Here is a 15,708-nt window from a genome sequence, read left to right as displayed (position 1 = left end):
GTTGGTATTATTCTTTGTTAAATGTTTGATAATTTGGATTTTTCTCTGGGGAAAAGTTTTATATAGTGATTATATTTTAAAAATGCAAGGCCGTTCCCATTTTCCATTTCTTTTTGAATCAGTTATGGTAATTTGTGTCTTTCAAGGAATTTTTCGTTAATCTGAATTGTCAAACTTGTTGGGATAAAGTTGTTTAAATATTTCCTTACTATCGTTTTAATATGTAAAGGACCAGTAGATATTTCTTCATTCTTACTATTGGCTATTGGTATTTTCTTTTTTTTTTTCTTCATTAGTTTTGCCAGTTTATCAATTTTACTTCTATTTTCAAAGAACCAACTTTTGGCTTTGTTAAATTTTTCTATTGTTTATAGCTCTTCTTTTTCTAGCTTCTTTGATCATTTGTTTTAAACTTATTGTCTTTCTTATTACATGCATTTAAATGGCAAATTTCCCTCTAAATCATGCTCTAGCTGCATCTTACAAATTTTGATGTGTTGTGTTTTCCTTTTTATTCAGTTCAAAATATGTTCTAAATTCCCTTATGATATCTTCTTTGATCCATGGGTTATTTAGAAGTATATTTAGTCTCCAGTGTTTAAAGTTTTTCTAAATATCTTATTGTGATATTCAATTATATTGAACTACTGTGATCTGATATAATTCAGTTGTGATCTGAGAGCATACTTTGTATGATTTGAATCCTTTTAAATGTATTGAGATTTGCTTTATGGCCCAGCTTTTGAACCATGTTGGTAAATATACTAAGTGACCTGAGTCTGTGCTGCCAGAGGGAGATATGAAACATCATCAAAGATGAATCCAGGGGCAAAACTGGGGTGTGAGTGGTGTCCAAGGAGTTCAGGGACATGGAAGCATGGAGTGTGCAGCTGAGAGTGGGAGGGGGCTGGGCAGTGGGTAGGCCCTGGGAGCTTCATCCTGTAGGGCAGGGTGGTGCCCCGCCCCCTGCCCCAGGGTGGGTGCTTTGGAGATATGTGAGGATGTTTATGGTTGTTACAATGATTGGGAGTCAGGTGGGGAAGATCAGGGATGTGGGATATTGTGCAATGAGTTGGGTAATCCCATAGAGTGAGGACTGGCCCATTGCCCAGCAACTTTCCAAAGTCCCACCAAGCTCAGTCTACACATCAGTGCTGCTGTCTGGTAATGCAAGTCACATATCACATTTTAAATTTTCTAGTAGCTACATTAAAGAAGTAAAAAGAGGGCTTCCCTGGTGGCGCAGTGGTTGAGAGTCTGCCTGCTGATGCAGGGGACACGGGGTCATGCCCCGGTCCGGGAAGATCCCACATGCCGCGGAGCGGCTAGGCCCGAGAGCCATGGCTGCTGAGCCTGCGCGTCCAGAGCCTGTGCTCCGCAACGGGAGAGGCCACAACAGTGAGAGGCCCGTGTACCGCAAAAAAAAAAAAAAAAGTGAAAAGAAACTATTAAAATTAATTTGGGCAATATATTTTATATAACCCAGTATATCCAAAATAATATTTCAACCGATAGAAACATTATATGTGTTACTATTGAGATGTATTACGTCCTTTTTTAAAAAATTCTAAATCTAGCCTACAACATTCAGAGTAGCCACACTTCAAATGCTCAACAGTCACATGTGGCTAGTGGCTTATGAATTGGACAGTACGGGTTGAGACCCTAAAACTTCATTTTATGTATATAAAAATCAAGTACCTTTTGAATTTTAATGTACTTGAATTTTCCAGGAACGTGTTACCATGCAAATAGAGGTTTGAGGGTTTTTGTTTTTTGGGGTTTTTTGTGGCCGTACCTTGCAACTCAGGTCATCTCAGTTCCCTGACCAGCGATTGAACTGGGTCCACAGCAGTGAAAGCCTGGAATCCTAACCACTAGGCCACCAGGGAACTCCCGATGTTTGAGGTTTGACTCTACTTTTTTCTCTGAACGTTACCAAGAGTTGTTCACCATTTTGGAAAGTGGTATCATCCATCAGCACAACACACCTGAATCAGCTACATTTGTAGCTGTCGCATTCATGGTGATCCTGCCTGTGCATATAGGCACTGAGTATTTCAGTATTCTGTCTTGATGTCTTCTAGTTTATCTATGTCTAAGCATCTACTTATTGAAATATATATTTTATAACATTACTTTTTTTCTATTTAATTAATTAATTTGGCTGCATTGGGTCTTCATTGCTGCGTGCGGGCTTTCTCTAGTTGTGGCGAGCGGGGGCTACTCTTCGTTGTGGTGCGCGGGCTTTTCATTGTGGTGGCTTCTCTTGTTGTGGAGCATGGGCTCTAGATGTGCAGGCTTCAGTAGTTGTGGCACACGGGCTCAGTAGTTGTGGCATTTGGGCTCTAGAGCGCAGGCTCAGTAGTTGTGGTGCATGGGCTTAGTTGCTCTGCAGCATGTGGGATCTTCCCGGACCAGGGCTCGAACCCGTGTGCCCTGCATTGGCAGGTGGATTCTTAACCACTGCGCCACCAGGGAAGTCCCTATACCACATTACTTTTATTTCTTCTCTGTATTATAGTTGAACATGATATTGATTTTTAAAAATTATGTGCGTAGGTGGCTTATACTATGTGTTCATTTCTTATCAGGTTACTATAGGAGATATTTAAATATATTCAACTAATATTAAACTATTGCAAACCATGTAGATATTGGTTATAAGTAAAAATGTAAAAAGTACTAGTTATTAAAAGGAATATCCTTTCCCCTGTGCTGGAGGCAGGGAAAGGCCCTGGAGGCCGTGCAGCAGAGGAAGGGCCCCGAATTAGGTTTTAAGTCCCTCTCTGTCTGGAAGCAGGATAGAAACCAGAGCTGGTCTCGAATGTTGGGACAGAGAAAAGGGACAGATAATTTGCTTTATTCACTTTTTTATCTGAAAGCCACACGAGAAGTTCCCTGACTGTAGAAAACTCGGTGATGCCTTCAGATTGTTTTCCAAGCTGAAGGCCTTCCCAGAAAATATCTCCGACCATGTAAAATAACTTTTGAAATGCCATTTTTTCTTACTAAGCCAAATATTTACTTTAAAATATCAGGACCACCTTTCATCCTCTCATCTTGGAATCAGTGTCCTGGTCTTGATCTGATTACATCCACCAGCATCTTATGAGTTTCCTCCTCTGAGAATTTTCCCTCTTAAAGTTGGGTGGAGAGTTCATGGTTCATCTGAAGACCCAGAGGAGCGTACTATGAAATCACTTAGTCTCGTTATGCTGCCCAAGAAAATATGTTTTATGCTTTTACATGTTTCTCAATGGCAATAAAAAGAAAACATGACTCCTTAGTATAGATGTAGTAACTAATAGGAGAAAATGAAAATTTATTTTTAGGATATTACAAATATAAATTCAGAATTTCTCAGACCCTGTAACTCTACTTTCTAGTCTGTCTTACCCTAAAGTGAGAGGCCAGTGAAAACAGGGGTCATCTGCTTGACCACAGGGCCCGTCCCCAGCATAATGCCTGCCCCGCGGCGAGTGGCCAATAGATATTTGTTGATTAAGTTGCTCTGTTTGTCCCTGCCTCTCCGTTGCACACTTTGAGGGAATGATAATGGCCACATTTACCCAGCACTTCTTAGGGGCCGGGTCTTGTGCCAGCTGTTTGAATCCTTCAAGGTGGAAGCTATTGTCCATATTTCATAGATGAGGAAAGATCTGATTTATCTTTCTACGTGCTCCAGAGGCAGGTCTGGGGATTATATGCAGTCACTAACTAAATATGGTTGAGCTAATTTAGGTTTTAAGCTCATCTGTTCTTCAAAACAGTGGCCAGTTCAGCGGTACTAACCACAGGTTGGTGATCTCATCAGCTCTTCTCCAGGCCCTTATTCAACAAACTATTGTTGAGCACCTGCCCCATGCAGGGCCCGGGAGACTTATCGAAGCCTCTCATGTTGTGTGATGTGAGCTGGGCCCAGGGGTGGGGTTGGAAAACCTTGTCCCCCGCAAATTACTGCTCCACATCCGAGGGCGAAGTTTTAGAACTGCCAGAAATCACTGTCTTCAATGAGCGAATCCCCAGCACAGGCTGTGGTCCTCTGGCTTCGAATGAGAATCGAGCTGCCAGCCTGGGCTCTCTCCTCAGTGCTCAATCAGTCCAACTGTGGCCTGTAGGCTTTTAAAAGCCCTGCCCTAGATACTTCCAACATGCAACCCAGGTTGAGGACCAGGGTACCTGCAGATGTTGGCCACTTGGACAAGTGAATCACATGCATATCAGGCCTGGAAGGACTTTCTTGAGAAGTGGCCTGGTCACCTCCCTCCCCATAGTCAGGGGCGTATTTGGGACCAGCAGTGACTGGGAGTGCCAGCTTCAGCACTCACTGCTAGGTGACCTTGGGCAAGTTACACTGACCTCTCAATGCCTCAGTTTCCTCATCTGTAAGATGGGGACATAAGAATACTCTCTTTACGGCCTTGTTGTGAGAATTAGCAGTTAATACACATGAGGCATCTAGAACACTGCCTGGTGCATGGTAAGCACTAGATAAGTGTTAGCTGTCAGGAGAGAGACTGCCTCTCCTACCTTTAGAGACTCAAGCAAAACAAAGAAGGAAACAGCAGCCTTCCTTACTCCTCTCTTCTCGCCCGAGAGGCTTTGTCTGTACACAGATATGACTGCCCAGGGTGGGTGGGACCCATGGTCATGGACTTAGGTGTGCTGGCCAACACCTAGGTGAGGACCATCCTTGAGTCCTGAGGCTGCTCTGAGTTACACAGTCTCTTCTTCCCAGGCCTCACGCCTTTTTCTAGCTGTTTTTTAAGCACTCTCTAAGCCTTTACTCCATTTTGTTGGCTTGTTTCAGGTTTATATAAATCCCAGGATGAACTGTATACGTTGACAAAGGTTTAACGTCACATGTAATATGAAAATTATCATAGCATACTTTACCTTTAAAAAATATTTTTGTAGATATTTTTTATTTTTCCCTTAATCTGAACCATAAATATATTTGTATATGTGTGTGTACATACATCCAGATATATGCCAACTTACAGTCCCATCAGCAATGCATTAGAACCCATATATATATATTTTTTTTGCCACACCACGTGGCTTGCAGGATCTCAGTTCCCCAACCAGGGATTGAACCCAGGCCACGGCAGTGAAAGCTCCGAATCCTAATCACTAGGCCACCAGGGAACTTCCAAAATTAAAAAAAATTTTTTTTTAATTCTTTTTTTTTTGAAGTATAGTGGATTTATAATATCGTGTTAGTTTCAAGTGTACAGCATAGTGAGTGATTCAGTATTTTTTGTTTTTTTGGTTACACCACGCAGCTTGTGGGATCTTAGTTCCCCAACCAGGGATCAAGCCCAGGCCCCTGTAGAGAAAGCACTAAGTCCTAACTGCTGGACTGCCAGGGAATTCCCATGAGTCAGTATTTTTGCAGATTATTTTCCATTATAGGTTATTACAATATAATGGGTATAATTCCCTGTGCCCTATGGTATATCCTTGTAGCTTATCTATTTTACATATAGTAGTGTATATCTGTTAATCCCATACCCCTAATTTCTCTCCCCCTTCTCTCTCCCATTTGGTAAACACAAGGTTATTTTCTATATCTGTGAGTCTGTTTCTGTTTTGTACATACTTTCATTTGTATTATTTTTTAGATTCCACATATAAGTGATATCATATAGTATTTGTCTTTCTCTGACTTATTTGACTAAGCATAATATTCTCTTGGCCCATCCGTGTTGTTGCAAATGGCAGTATTTCATTCTTTTTTTATGGCTGAGTAATATTCCACTGTGTGTGTATGAGTGTGTGTGTGTATTGCACATCTTCTTAATCCAATCATCTGTTGCTGGGCATCTGGCTATTGTACATAGTGCTCCTATGAACTCTGGGGTGCATGTATCTTTTTGAATTAATGGTTTCATTTTTTCCAGGTATGTATCCAGGAGTGGGATTGCTGGGTCATATGGTCAAATAGAGCTGGGTCATTGCTCTATTTTTAGTTTTTTAAGGAACCTCCATACTGTTCTCCATAGTGGCTGTACCCATTTACATTCCCAGCAACAGTGCGCAAGGAGCCCCTTTGCTCCACACCCTCTCCAGCATTTGTTATTTGTAGACCTTATGATGATGGCCATTCTGATAGTGTGAGGTGATACCTCATTGTGCTTTTCATTTGCATTTCTCTAATAACTCACAATGTTAAGCACCATTTATGTGCCTGTTAACCACCTGTATGTCTTCTTTGGGAAAATGTCAATCCAGGTCTTCTGCCCATTCTTTAAATATTAATTAATTAATTTTTGGCTGCATTGGGTCTTCGTTGCTGCATGCAGGCTTTCTCTAGTTGCGGCCGGGGTGGGGGTACTCTTTGTTGTGGTACGTGGGCTTCTTATTGCGGTGGCTTCTTGTTGCGGAGCACAGGCTCTAGGTGTGCGGGCTTCCGTAGTTGTGGCACGCAGGCTCAGTAGTTGTGGCTTATGGGCTGTAGAGCGCAGGCTCAGTAGTTGTGGCACACGGGCTTAGTTGCTCCATGGCACGTGGGATCTTTCCAGACCAGGGCTCAAACCCGTGTCCCCTGCATTGGCAGGTGGATTCTTAACCACTGTGCCACCAGGGAAGTCCTTGTCCTTTTTTTCTTTTCTTTTTTCTTTTTTTTTTAACATGTATCTATTCTTTTTCAAATTCTTTTCCCATTTAGGTTATTACAGAGTACTGAGCCGTGCTCCCTGTGCTATACAGTAGATCCTTGTTGGTGCTGCCCATTTTTTGATTGGATTGTTTAGTTTTGATATTGGATTGTATGAGCTCTTTGTATATTTTGGATATTAACTCCTCGTTAGTAGCACCATTGCAAATATTTTCTCCCATTCCGTAGGCTGTCTTTTTGTTTTCTTGATGGTTTCCTTTGCTTTGCAAAAGCTTTTAAGTTTAATTAGTTCCCATTTACTTTTGCTTCTATTTCTTTTGCCTTGGGAGACTGATCCAAGAAAATATTACTACAATTTATGTCAAAGAGTGTTTTACCTATGTTCTCTTCTAGGAATTTTATGGTTTCATGGCTTACATTTAGATCTTTAAACCATTTTGAATTTATTTTTGTATATGGTGTGAGGGAATGTTCTAACCTCACTGTTTCACATGTAACTCTGCAGTTTTCCCAGCACCCCTTGTTAAAGAGACTGTCTTTTCTCCATCATATATTCTTGCCTCCTTTATCATAGATTAATTGACCATAGGTGAATGGGTTTATTTCTGGGCTCTCTATTCTGTTCTGTTGATCCATGTGTCTGTTTTTGTGTCAATACCATGCTGTTTTCATTGGTATACCTATGTAGTGTAGTCTGAAGTCTGGGAGGGTTATACCTCCAGCTTTGTTCTTTTTCCTCAGGATTGCTTTGGTAATTTGGGGTCTTTTGTGGTTCCATATAAATTTTAGGATTATTTGTTCTAGTTCTGTGAAAAATGTCCTGGGTATTTTGATAGGGATTGCATGAAATCTGTAGACTGCTTTGGGTAGTATGGCCGTTTTAATAATATTAATTCTTCCAATCCAAGAGCCTGGGATATCTTTCCATTTCTTTGAATCATCTTCAGTTTTCTTCATCAGTATTTTATACTTTTCAGAGTATAGGTATTTCACCTCCTTGGTTAAGTTTATTCCTAGGTTTTTTTTTTAATGTGATTTTAAATGGGATTTTTGTTTTTAGTTTTTCTTTCTGATATTTCAGTATTAAAGAAATGAAATAGATCTCTGTATATTAATCTTGTATCCTGCAAACTTGCTGAATTAATTTATTAGTACTAATAGTTTTGGGGTGGAGACTTTAGGGTTCTCTATGTAAAGTGTCATGTCATCTGCAAGTAGTGATAGTTTTACCTCTTCCCTTCCAATTTGGATACCTTTTATTTCTTTTTCTTGTCTGATTGCTGTGGCTAGGACTTCCAATACTATCTTAAATAGAAATGGTGAGAGTGGGCATCCTTGTCTTACTCCTGAATTTAGCAGGAAGTCTTACAGCTTTTCACCATTATGTATTACATTGGCTCAATGGGTTTGTCATAAATGTTCTTTATTATATTGAGACATGTTCCCTCTGTACTCACTTTGATGTGAGTTTTTATAATGAATGGGTATTGAATTTAGTCAAATGCTTTTTCCACATCTATTGAGATCATGTGGCTTTTGTCTTTTGTTAATGTGGTGTGTCACACTGATTGACTTGTGTATGTTGAACCATCCTTGTGATCCTGGAATAAATCCAACTTGATCATGGTGTATGATCCTTTCTATGTATTGTTGGATTCAGCTTGCTAATATTTTGTTGATTTTTGCATCTATATTCATTAAACATATTGACCTGTAATTTTTTTTTTTTGGTAGTGTCTTTGTCTGGTTTTGGTATCAAGGTAATGGTGGCTTGTAGAATGAATATGGGAGTATTCCCTCCTCTTCAATTTTTAAAAATAGTTTGAGAAGTATACCACCTTCTTTATACGTTTGGTAGAATTCCCCCATGAAGCCATCCAGTCCTGGATTTTTGTTTGCCGGGAATTTTTAAATTACATTTCACTTCTAGTTATCGATCTGTACAAATTGTCTGTTTCTTCTTGACTCAATCTTGCCAGGCTGTATGTTTCTAGAAATGTGTCCATTTCTTCTAGGTTGTCAAATTAGTTGGCATATAACTGTTCATAGTATTTTCTTAGGATATTTTTGTATCTCTGTGGTATCGGCTGTTATTTTCTCCCCTTTCATTTCTTTTTATTTTAATTTTTTAATCGAAGTATAATTGATTTAAAATGTTATGCCAACCTGCTGTACGGCAAAGTGACTCAGTTATACACATATATTCTTTTTTTAAATATTCTTTTCCATTATGGTTTATCACAGGATATTGAATATAGTTCCCTGTGCTATACAGTAGGACCTTGTTGTTTATCCATCCTATATATAATAGTTTACATCTGCTGATCCCAAACTCCCAGTCCTTCCTTCCCTGACCCCCTCCCCCTTGGCAACCACAAGTCTGTTCTCTATGTGAGTCTGTTTCTGTTTTGTAGATAGGTTCATCTGTGCCATGTAAGTGATGCCATATGGTATTTGTCTTTCTCTTTCTGACTTGCTTCACTTAGTATGATAATCTCTAGTTGCATCCATGTTCCTGCAAATGGCATTATTTTGTTCTTTTTTTACGGCTGAGTAGTATTCCATTGTATATATGTACCACATCTTCTTTATCCATTTATCTGTCAATGGACATTTAGGTTGTTTCCATGTTTTGGCTATTGTGAATATTGTTGCTATGAACATAGGGGTGCATGTACCTTTTTGAATTATAGTTTTGTCTGGGTATGTATCCAGGAGTGGGATTGCTGGATCATATGGTAGCTCTATTTTTAGTTTTCTGAGGAACAGCCACACTGTTTTCCATAGTGGCTGCACCAACTTACATCCCCACCAGCAGGGTAGGAGGGTTCCCTTTTCTCCACACCCTCTCTAGCACTTGTTTGTAAACTTTTTAATAATGGCCATTCTGACTGGTGTGAGTTGGTATCTCATTGTAGTTTGATTTTCATTTCTCTAATAGTTAGTGATGTTGAGCATCTTTTCATGTACCTACTGGCCATCTGTATGTCTTCTTTGGAGAAATGTCTATTAAGGTCTTCTGTCCATTTTTCGATTACGTTGTTTGGTTTTTTTCTTGTTGAGTTGTATAAGCTGTTTGTATATTTTGGAGATTAAGCCCTTGTCTGCAGAATCATTTGCAAATATTTTCTCCCATTCTGTAGGTTGTCATTTCATTTTTTTTTTATGGTTTCCTTTGCTATGCAAAAGCTTGTAAATTTATTTTTGTTTTTATTTCTATTGCCTTGGGAGATTGACCTAAGAAAACATCAGCAGGCTTCCCTGGTGACGCAGTGGTTGAGAGTCTGCCTGCCGACGCAGGGGATGCGGGTTCGTGCCCCGGTCCAGGAAGATCCCACGTGCAGTGGAGCGGCTGGGCCCGTGAGCCGTGGCTGCTGGGCCTGCGCGTCTGGAGCCTGTGCTCCGCAGCGGGAGAGGCGACAACAGTGAGAGGCCTGCGTACCGCAAAAAAAAAAAAAAAAAAAAATTGGCATGATTTATGCCAGAGAATGTTTTGCCTATGCTCTCTTCTAGGAGTTTTATGGTGTCATGTCTTGTTTGTCTTTAAGCCATTTTGAGTTTATTTTTGTGCATGGTATGAAGGTGTGTTCTAATTTCTTTGATTTACATGCAGCTGTCCAACTTTCCCAGCACCACTTGCTAAAGAGACTTTTTCCCATTTTATATTCTTGCCTCCTTTGTTGAAGATTAATTGACCATAGGCATGTGGGTTAATTTCTGGGCTGTCTATTCTGTTCCATTGACCCATATGTTTTTTTTAATTTTTTAAACCAATACCACACTGTTTTGATTACTGTAGCTTTGCAGTATTGTCTGAAGTCTGCCTCCTGCTTTTTTTTCCTCAGGATTGCTTTGGCAATTCTGGGTCTTTGATGGTTCCATATAAATTTTTGGATTATTTGTTCTAGTTCTGTGAAAAATATCATGAGTATTTTCATAGCAATAGTATTTAATCTGTAGATTGCTTTGGGTAGTATTGCCATTTTAACAAGAAAGAAAGCAAGAGAAAAGATGTGGTTTTATTTATAATTTAGGTAAAAATAATAAGAAGTTAATGAACACTATTTTATTTAACTTTTTTTAATTTAAAATTTGAAAAAGACAGCATATCTCACTTTATCAAGCAATTTGTTTAAACCTAGAAGTTAAAGAATACGTTGGAAGGTGTTTAAAGATTGTTCAGATTAAGTTTGGCAGGAAGACAGTACTTATCTTTTGTCTAATTAATTTATAAATTAATTGACTGATGTGTAATAGTTATTAGCAAAGAGTAACACCACAGAGAATTTGATTATCATGGAGCAGAACCATGTTTTAAGTTTTACTTAGTGTTCCAGCTTGTTTCAATCTGATTCATTGGCAATACATTCTTTGTTTACTTCCCTGAGTTGTAAATACTTTGTATTCTTAGTTTCTACTGGCAGGAAAGAACAGAAATGTGTAACATAGAGCTTGAATGGGAAAAGGATTATAGGTCATGTGACTGGCATTAGTTATTCTTTTTTTAAAAATTATTCCCACATTTCTGATTTCATACATTTCTGAATCAAGGAAAGAACTTACATAATTTTATTCCCACAGAAATCATGTTTTTTACCCCGATCACTAGGTATTCCAGAACAGTGGCTGATAAGTAGTATTGCTTAAATGTTTGCATACATGAAGAAGTTAATGAGGCTGACCTTTTTTTCATGAGTTTATTGGCCACATGATTTTTTCTTTAATAAATTTATTCATTTATTTATCTCTGGCCGCATTGGATCTTCGTTGCTGCATGCGGGCTTATTGGATCTTCGTTGCTGCATGCGGGCTTTCTCTAGTTGCGGTGAGCGGCAGCTACTCTTTGTTGCAGTGTGTGGGCTTCTTATTGCATTGGCTTCTCTTGTTGTGGAGCACGGCCTCTAGCTATGTGGGCTTCAGTAATTGTGGCACACGGGCTCAGTAGCTGTGGCCTGTGGGCTCTAGAGTGCAGGCTCAGTAGTTGTGGTGCACAGGCTTAGTTGCTTCACGGCATGTAGGATTTTCCTGGACCAGGGATTGAACCCGTGTCCTCTGCATTGGCAGGCCAGGGAAGTCCCTGATTTTTTCTTTCTTTTCTGAATTGTCTATTCATATTTTGACCTATTTTTCTTCTGAAATGTTATTTTTCTTACTGACCTGTGTGAGTGCTCTTATATGTACACTTCATGTCATTATGTGAATTTTTACTAACTGGTCTTTTTTCTCTTTTAACTTATAGAAAAACGTAATGTATTGAAGGTTTTTACTTTTTCCATCAATATTTTCTTCATGATTTTTGTCAGTGTCACGTTTTAAAAGTTTCACCATCCAACAGTTACATATTATCTATATCTTCTTGTGGTATTATGATGTCATTATTTACTTTCGTATCTTTATACCTTTGGTATTTACTTCCTTTTGAGGTGCTTATTGGGAATATAATTTTTTTTAATTAATTATCTTTGGCTGTGTTGGGTCTTCGTTGTTGCACGCAGGATTCCTCTAGCTGTGGTGAGCAGGGGCTACTCTTCGTTGCGGTGCGTGGGCTTCTTATTGCAGTGGCTTCTCTTTTTGCAGAGCACGGGCTCTAGGCACATGGGCTTCAGTAGTTGTGGTGCACGGGCTTAGTTGCTCCACAGCATGCAGGATCTTCCTGGACCAGGGCTCGAACCCGTGTCCCCTGAATTGGCAGGTGGATTCTTCCTTGCTGAATTCTTACATATACACATGGGTCCAATTATGGATTTTATATTTATTTAATTGACCTATTTTGGCACTACTACCACACTTTTAATTTTCATATACTACTATCTCACATCTGGTTTGTATTACTTTGTTTTTCAAAATGTTATTGAATATCGTAACATATTTATTCTTCCATGTGAACCTTAGATCTAAAGAAAATATTACATTAAGCTGTGCATGGAACAAAGTTAAATGTTAAAATTTAAAAATTAATGAGAACTGATATCTTTACACTTGAGTCTATATATAATAACATGGCATTTTCCTCAACTTTAAAAAGTATTTCTAAATGTTTTATAGATTTCCTTAAATGTCTTGCAGATGTTTGATTAACAAGTTTTATTAAAATTATCCATTGTATTTTATAGTTTTATTTCTATTGTGAATGGAAACATTGATAAAATTAAATCTATTGTTTAGAAAGCTATTTTTACAGATCTATATATATAACAGGCTATTTTATTGAAGTGCCTTTATAGTTATAATAGTTTTTTTATTCAGTTGATTTTCTTGGGTTTCAATACTTTTTTTATTCAGTTGATTTTCTTGGGTTTCAAAGTTTTCAATCATATTATCTGCTAATAATGATAATTTTATGTCTCCTTTTGCAGTGTTTATACCTAATATAGGAAACAGAAACTCAGATTAGTTTCAGTGGAAAACTTGTTAGGATGCATCTAGACAAGATACAAGGGAAGTCTAGGGATTTTTATTTTCCTCACCTACTCTCACAGTCCCCATGATCTCTGCATGCTGTGCAAACGGATCTATATCCTTTTCCCTTAGCATGAACCCATGGAAGGGGTCCTGGATTGGATTATCACTATGTCAGATGGAACTACCCTCTTGGGTTATCATAGTTGAAGTACCTGATTTAGTCAGTTAAATCCAGATTAGAAGGGTTTCTTTTTTTTTTAATTTTTTAATTTTATTTTTTTATACAGCAGGTTTTTATTAGTTATCCACTTTATACATATTAGTGTATACATGTCAATCCCAATCTCCCAATCCATCACACTACCCCCCCCCCGCCGCCGCTGCTTTCTCCCCTTGGTGTCCATACGTTTGTTCTCTACATCTGTGTCTCAATTTCTGTCCTGCAAACTGGTTCATCTGTACCATTTTTCTAGGTTCCACATATATGTGTTAATATACGATATTTGTTTTTCTCTTTCTGACTTACTTCACTATGACAGTCTCTAGATTCATCCAGGTCTCTACAAATGACCCAATTTCGTTCCTTTTTATGGCTGAGTAATATTCCATTGTATATATGTACCACACGTTAATATCTGAAAATCAATGTAATATACCATATTAACAGAATAAAGGTCAAAACAACCACATGATTATCTCAGTAGATACAGAGACAGCAACTGACAAAATACAACACCCTTTCCTGGTAAAGACACTCAGCAAACTGGGGATAGCAGGGAACTTCCTCAACCTGATAAGAGCATTTATGAAAAACCAATGTCTTACAAACATCATACTTAACGGTGAAGGACTGAAAGGTTTCCTCCACGATCAGGAAAAGAAAAGGATGTCTGACCTTGGCACTTCTACTCAAAACCAGAGGATCTAATCTGGGCACTAGGGTAAAAAAAGAAATGGGACATTCAGATTGGAAAGGGAAACATAAAACTATATTTGCAGATAACATGATCTTGTATATAGAAAATCCTGAGGAATCTATCAAAACAAAAAACCCCCAAAACCACCAAAACCTTTTAGAGGTAATAAATGTCAGCAAGACTGCTAGATACAAAACAATACATAAAAATCAATTGTATTTCTATACACTAGCAATGAAGAACCTGAAATTAGGTTAAGAAAACAATTCCATTTACAACAGCATCAAAAAGAATAAGATACTTATAAATTTAACAGAAGAAGTATTAGAATTGTACATTGAAAACAATAAACATTGTTGAAAGAAGTTAAACAGGGTGTAAATAAATCAAAAGACTTCTCATGTTCATGAACTGGAAGACATAATATTATAAAGACGATAATACCCCCCAAATTGATTCTTTGTAATCCCTATCAAAATACAAGCTACCTTTGTTGGCAGAAGTTGACAAGCTGGTCCTAAAATTCATATGGAAATGCAAAGGACCTAGAGTAGCCAAAAGAATTTTGAAAATGAAGATAAAAGTTATAGGATTCACACTTGATAATTTCAAAACTTACTATAAAGCTACAGTAATCAAAACAGTGAGGTACTGACATAAGAATAGACTTGAGAGTCCAGAAACCCACACATCTATGGTCAATTTTTTTTTTTTTTTTAAAGGAAAGAGGTGGCTGCATTGGGTCTTTGCTGCTGTGCATGGGCTTTCTCTAGCTGCGGCGAGCGGGGGCTACTCTTCATTGAGGCGCGCAGGCTTCTCATTGCAGTGGCTTCTCATTGCGGAGCGTGGGCTGTAGGTGCGCAGGCTTCAGTAGTTGTGGCATGTGGGCTCAGTAGTTGTGGTGCACGGGCTTAGCTGCTTTGCAGCATGTGGGATCTTCCCGGACCAGGGATCGAACCCGAGTCCCCTGCACTGACAGGTGGATTCATAACCACTGCGCCACCAGATAAGTCCCTATGGTCAATTTTTGACAAGGATGCCAAGACAATTCAGTGGGGGAAAAAATAGATTTTTTTGACAAATGGTGCTGGGACAACTGGATATCTACATATAACAGAATGAAGTTAGATTCCCTACTTCACACCATATAAAAAATTAACTCAAAATTGATTATAGACATAAATCTAATAGCTAAAACTCTTTTTAAAAAAACCATAGGAGTAAATATTCATGACCTTTGGATTAGGCAGTGGTTCCTTAGATAGGACACCAAAAGCTCAAGCAACAGGGACTTCCCTGGCTGTCCAGTGGTTAAGACTCCATGCTCCCAATGCAGGGAGCACGGGTTCGATCCCTGGTTTGGGAACTAAGATCCCTCATGCTGCATGGTGTGGCCAAAAACAAAGAAAGCTCACGTGACAGAAGAAAAAAATAGATAAACTGGTCTACGTCAAAACTTAAAACTTGTTCTACTGCAAATTACACCATCAAGACGGTGAAAAGACAACCCACACAGAATGGGGGAAAGTACTTGCAAATCATATATCTGAAAAGAGACTTATATGCCAAATATACAAAGAACTCTCACAGCTCAATAGTAAAAAGACAAATAATCAAATTAAATAATTGGCAAAAGATCAGCATAGATATTTCTCCAAAGATGATATATCAATACAAATGGCCAATAAACATAAAAAGATGCTCAATACCATCAGTTATTAGGAAAATTAGAATCAAAATCACAAGATACCACTTCACACCCACTAG

The sequence above is a fragment of the Aethalodelphis obliquidens genome, unplaced genomic scaffold, assembly GCF_003676395.1.
Source record: "Aethalodelphis obliquidens isolate GAN/ISIS:26980383/991018 unplaced genomic scaffold, ASM367639v1 scaffold1, whole genome shotgun sequence".
NCBI classification, from domain to species: domain Eukaryota; kingdom Metazoa; phylum Chordata; class Mammalia; order Artiodactyla; family Delphinidae; genus Aethalodelphis; species Aethalodelphis obliquidens.
This window is presented reverse-complemented; position numbering follows the sequence as displayed.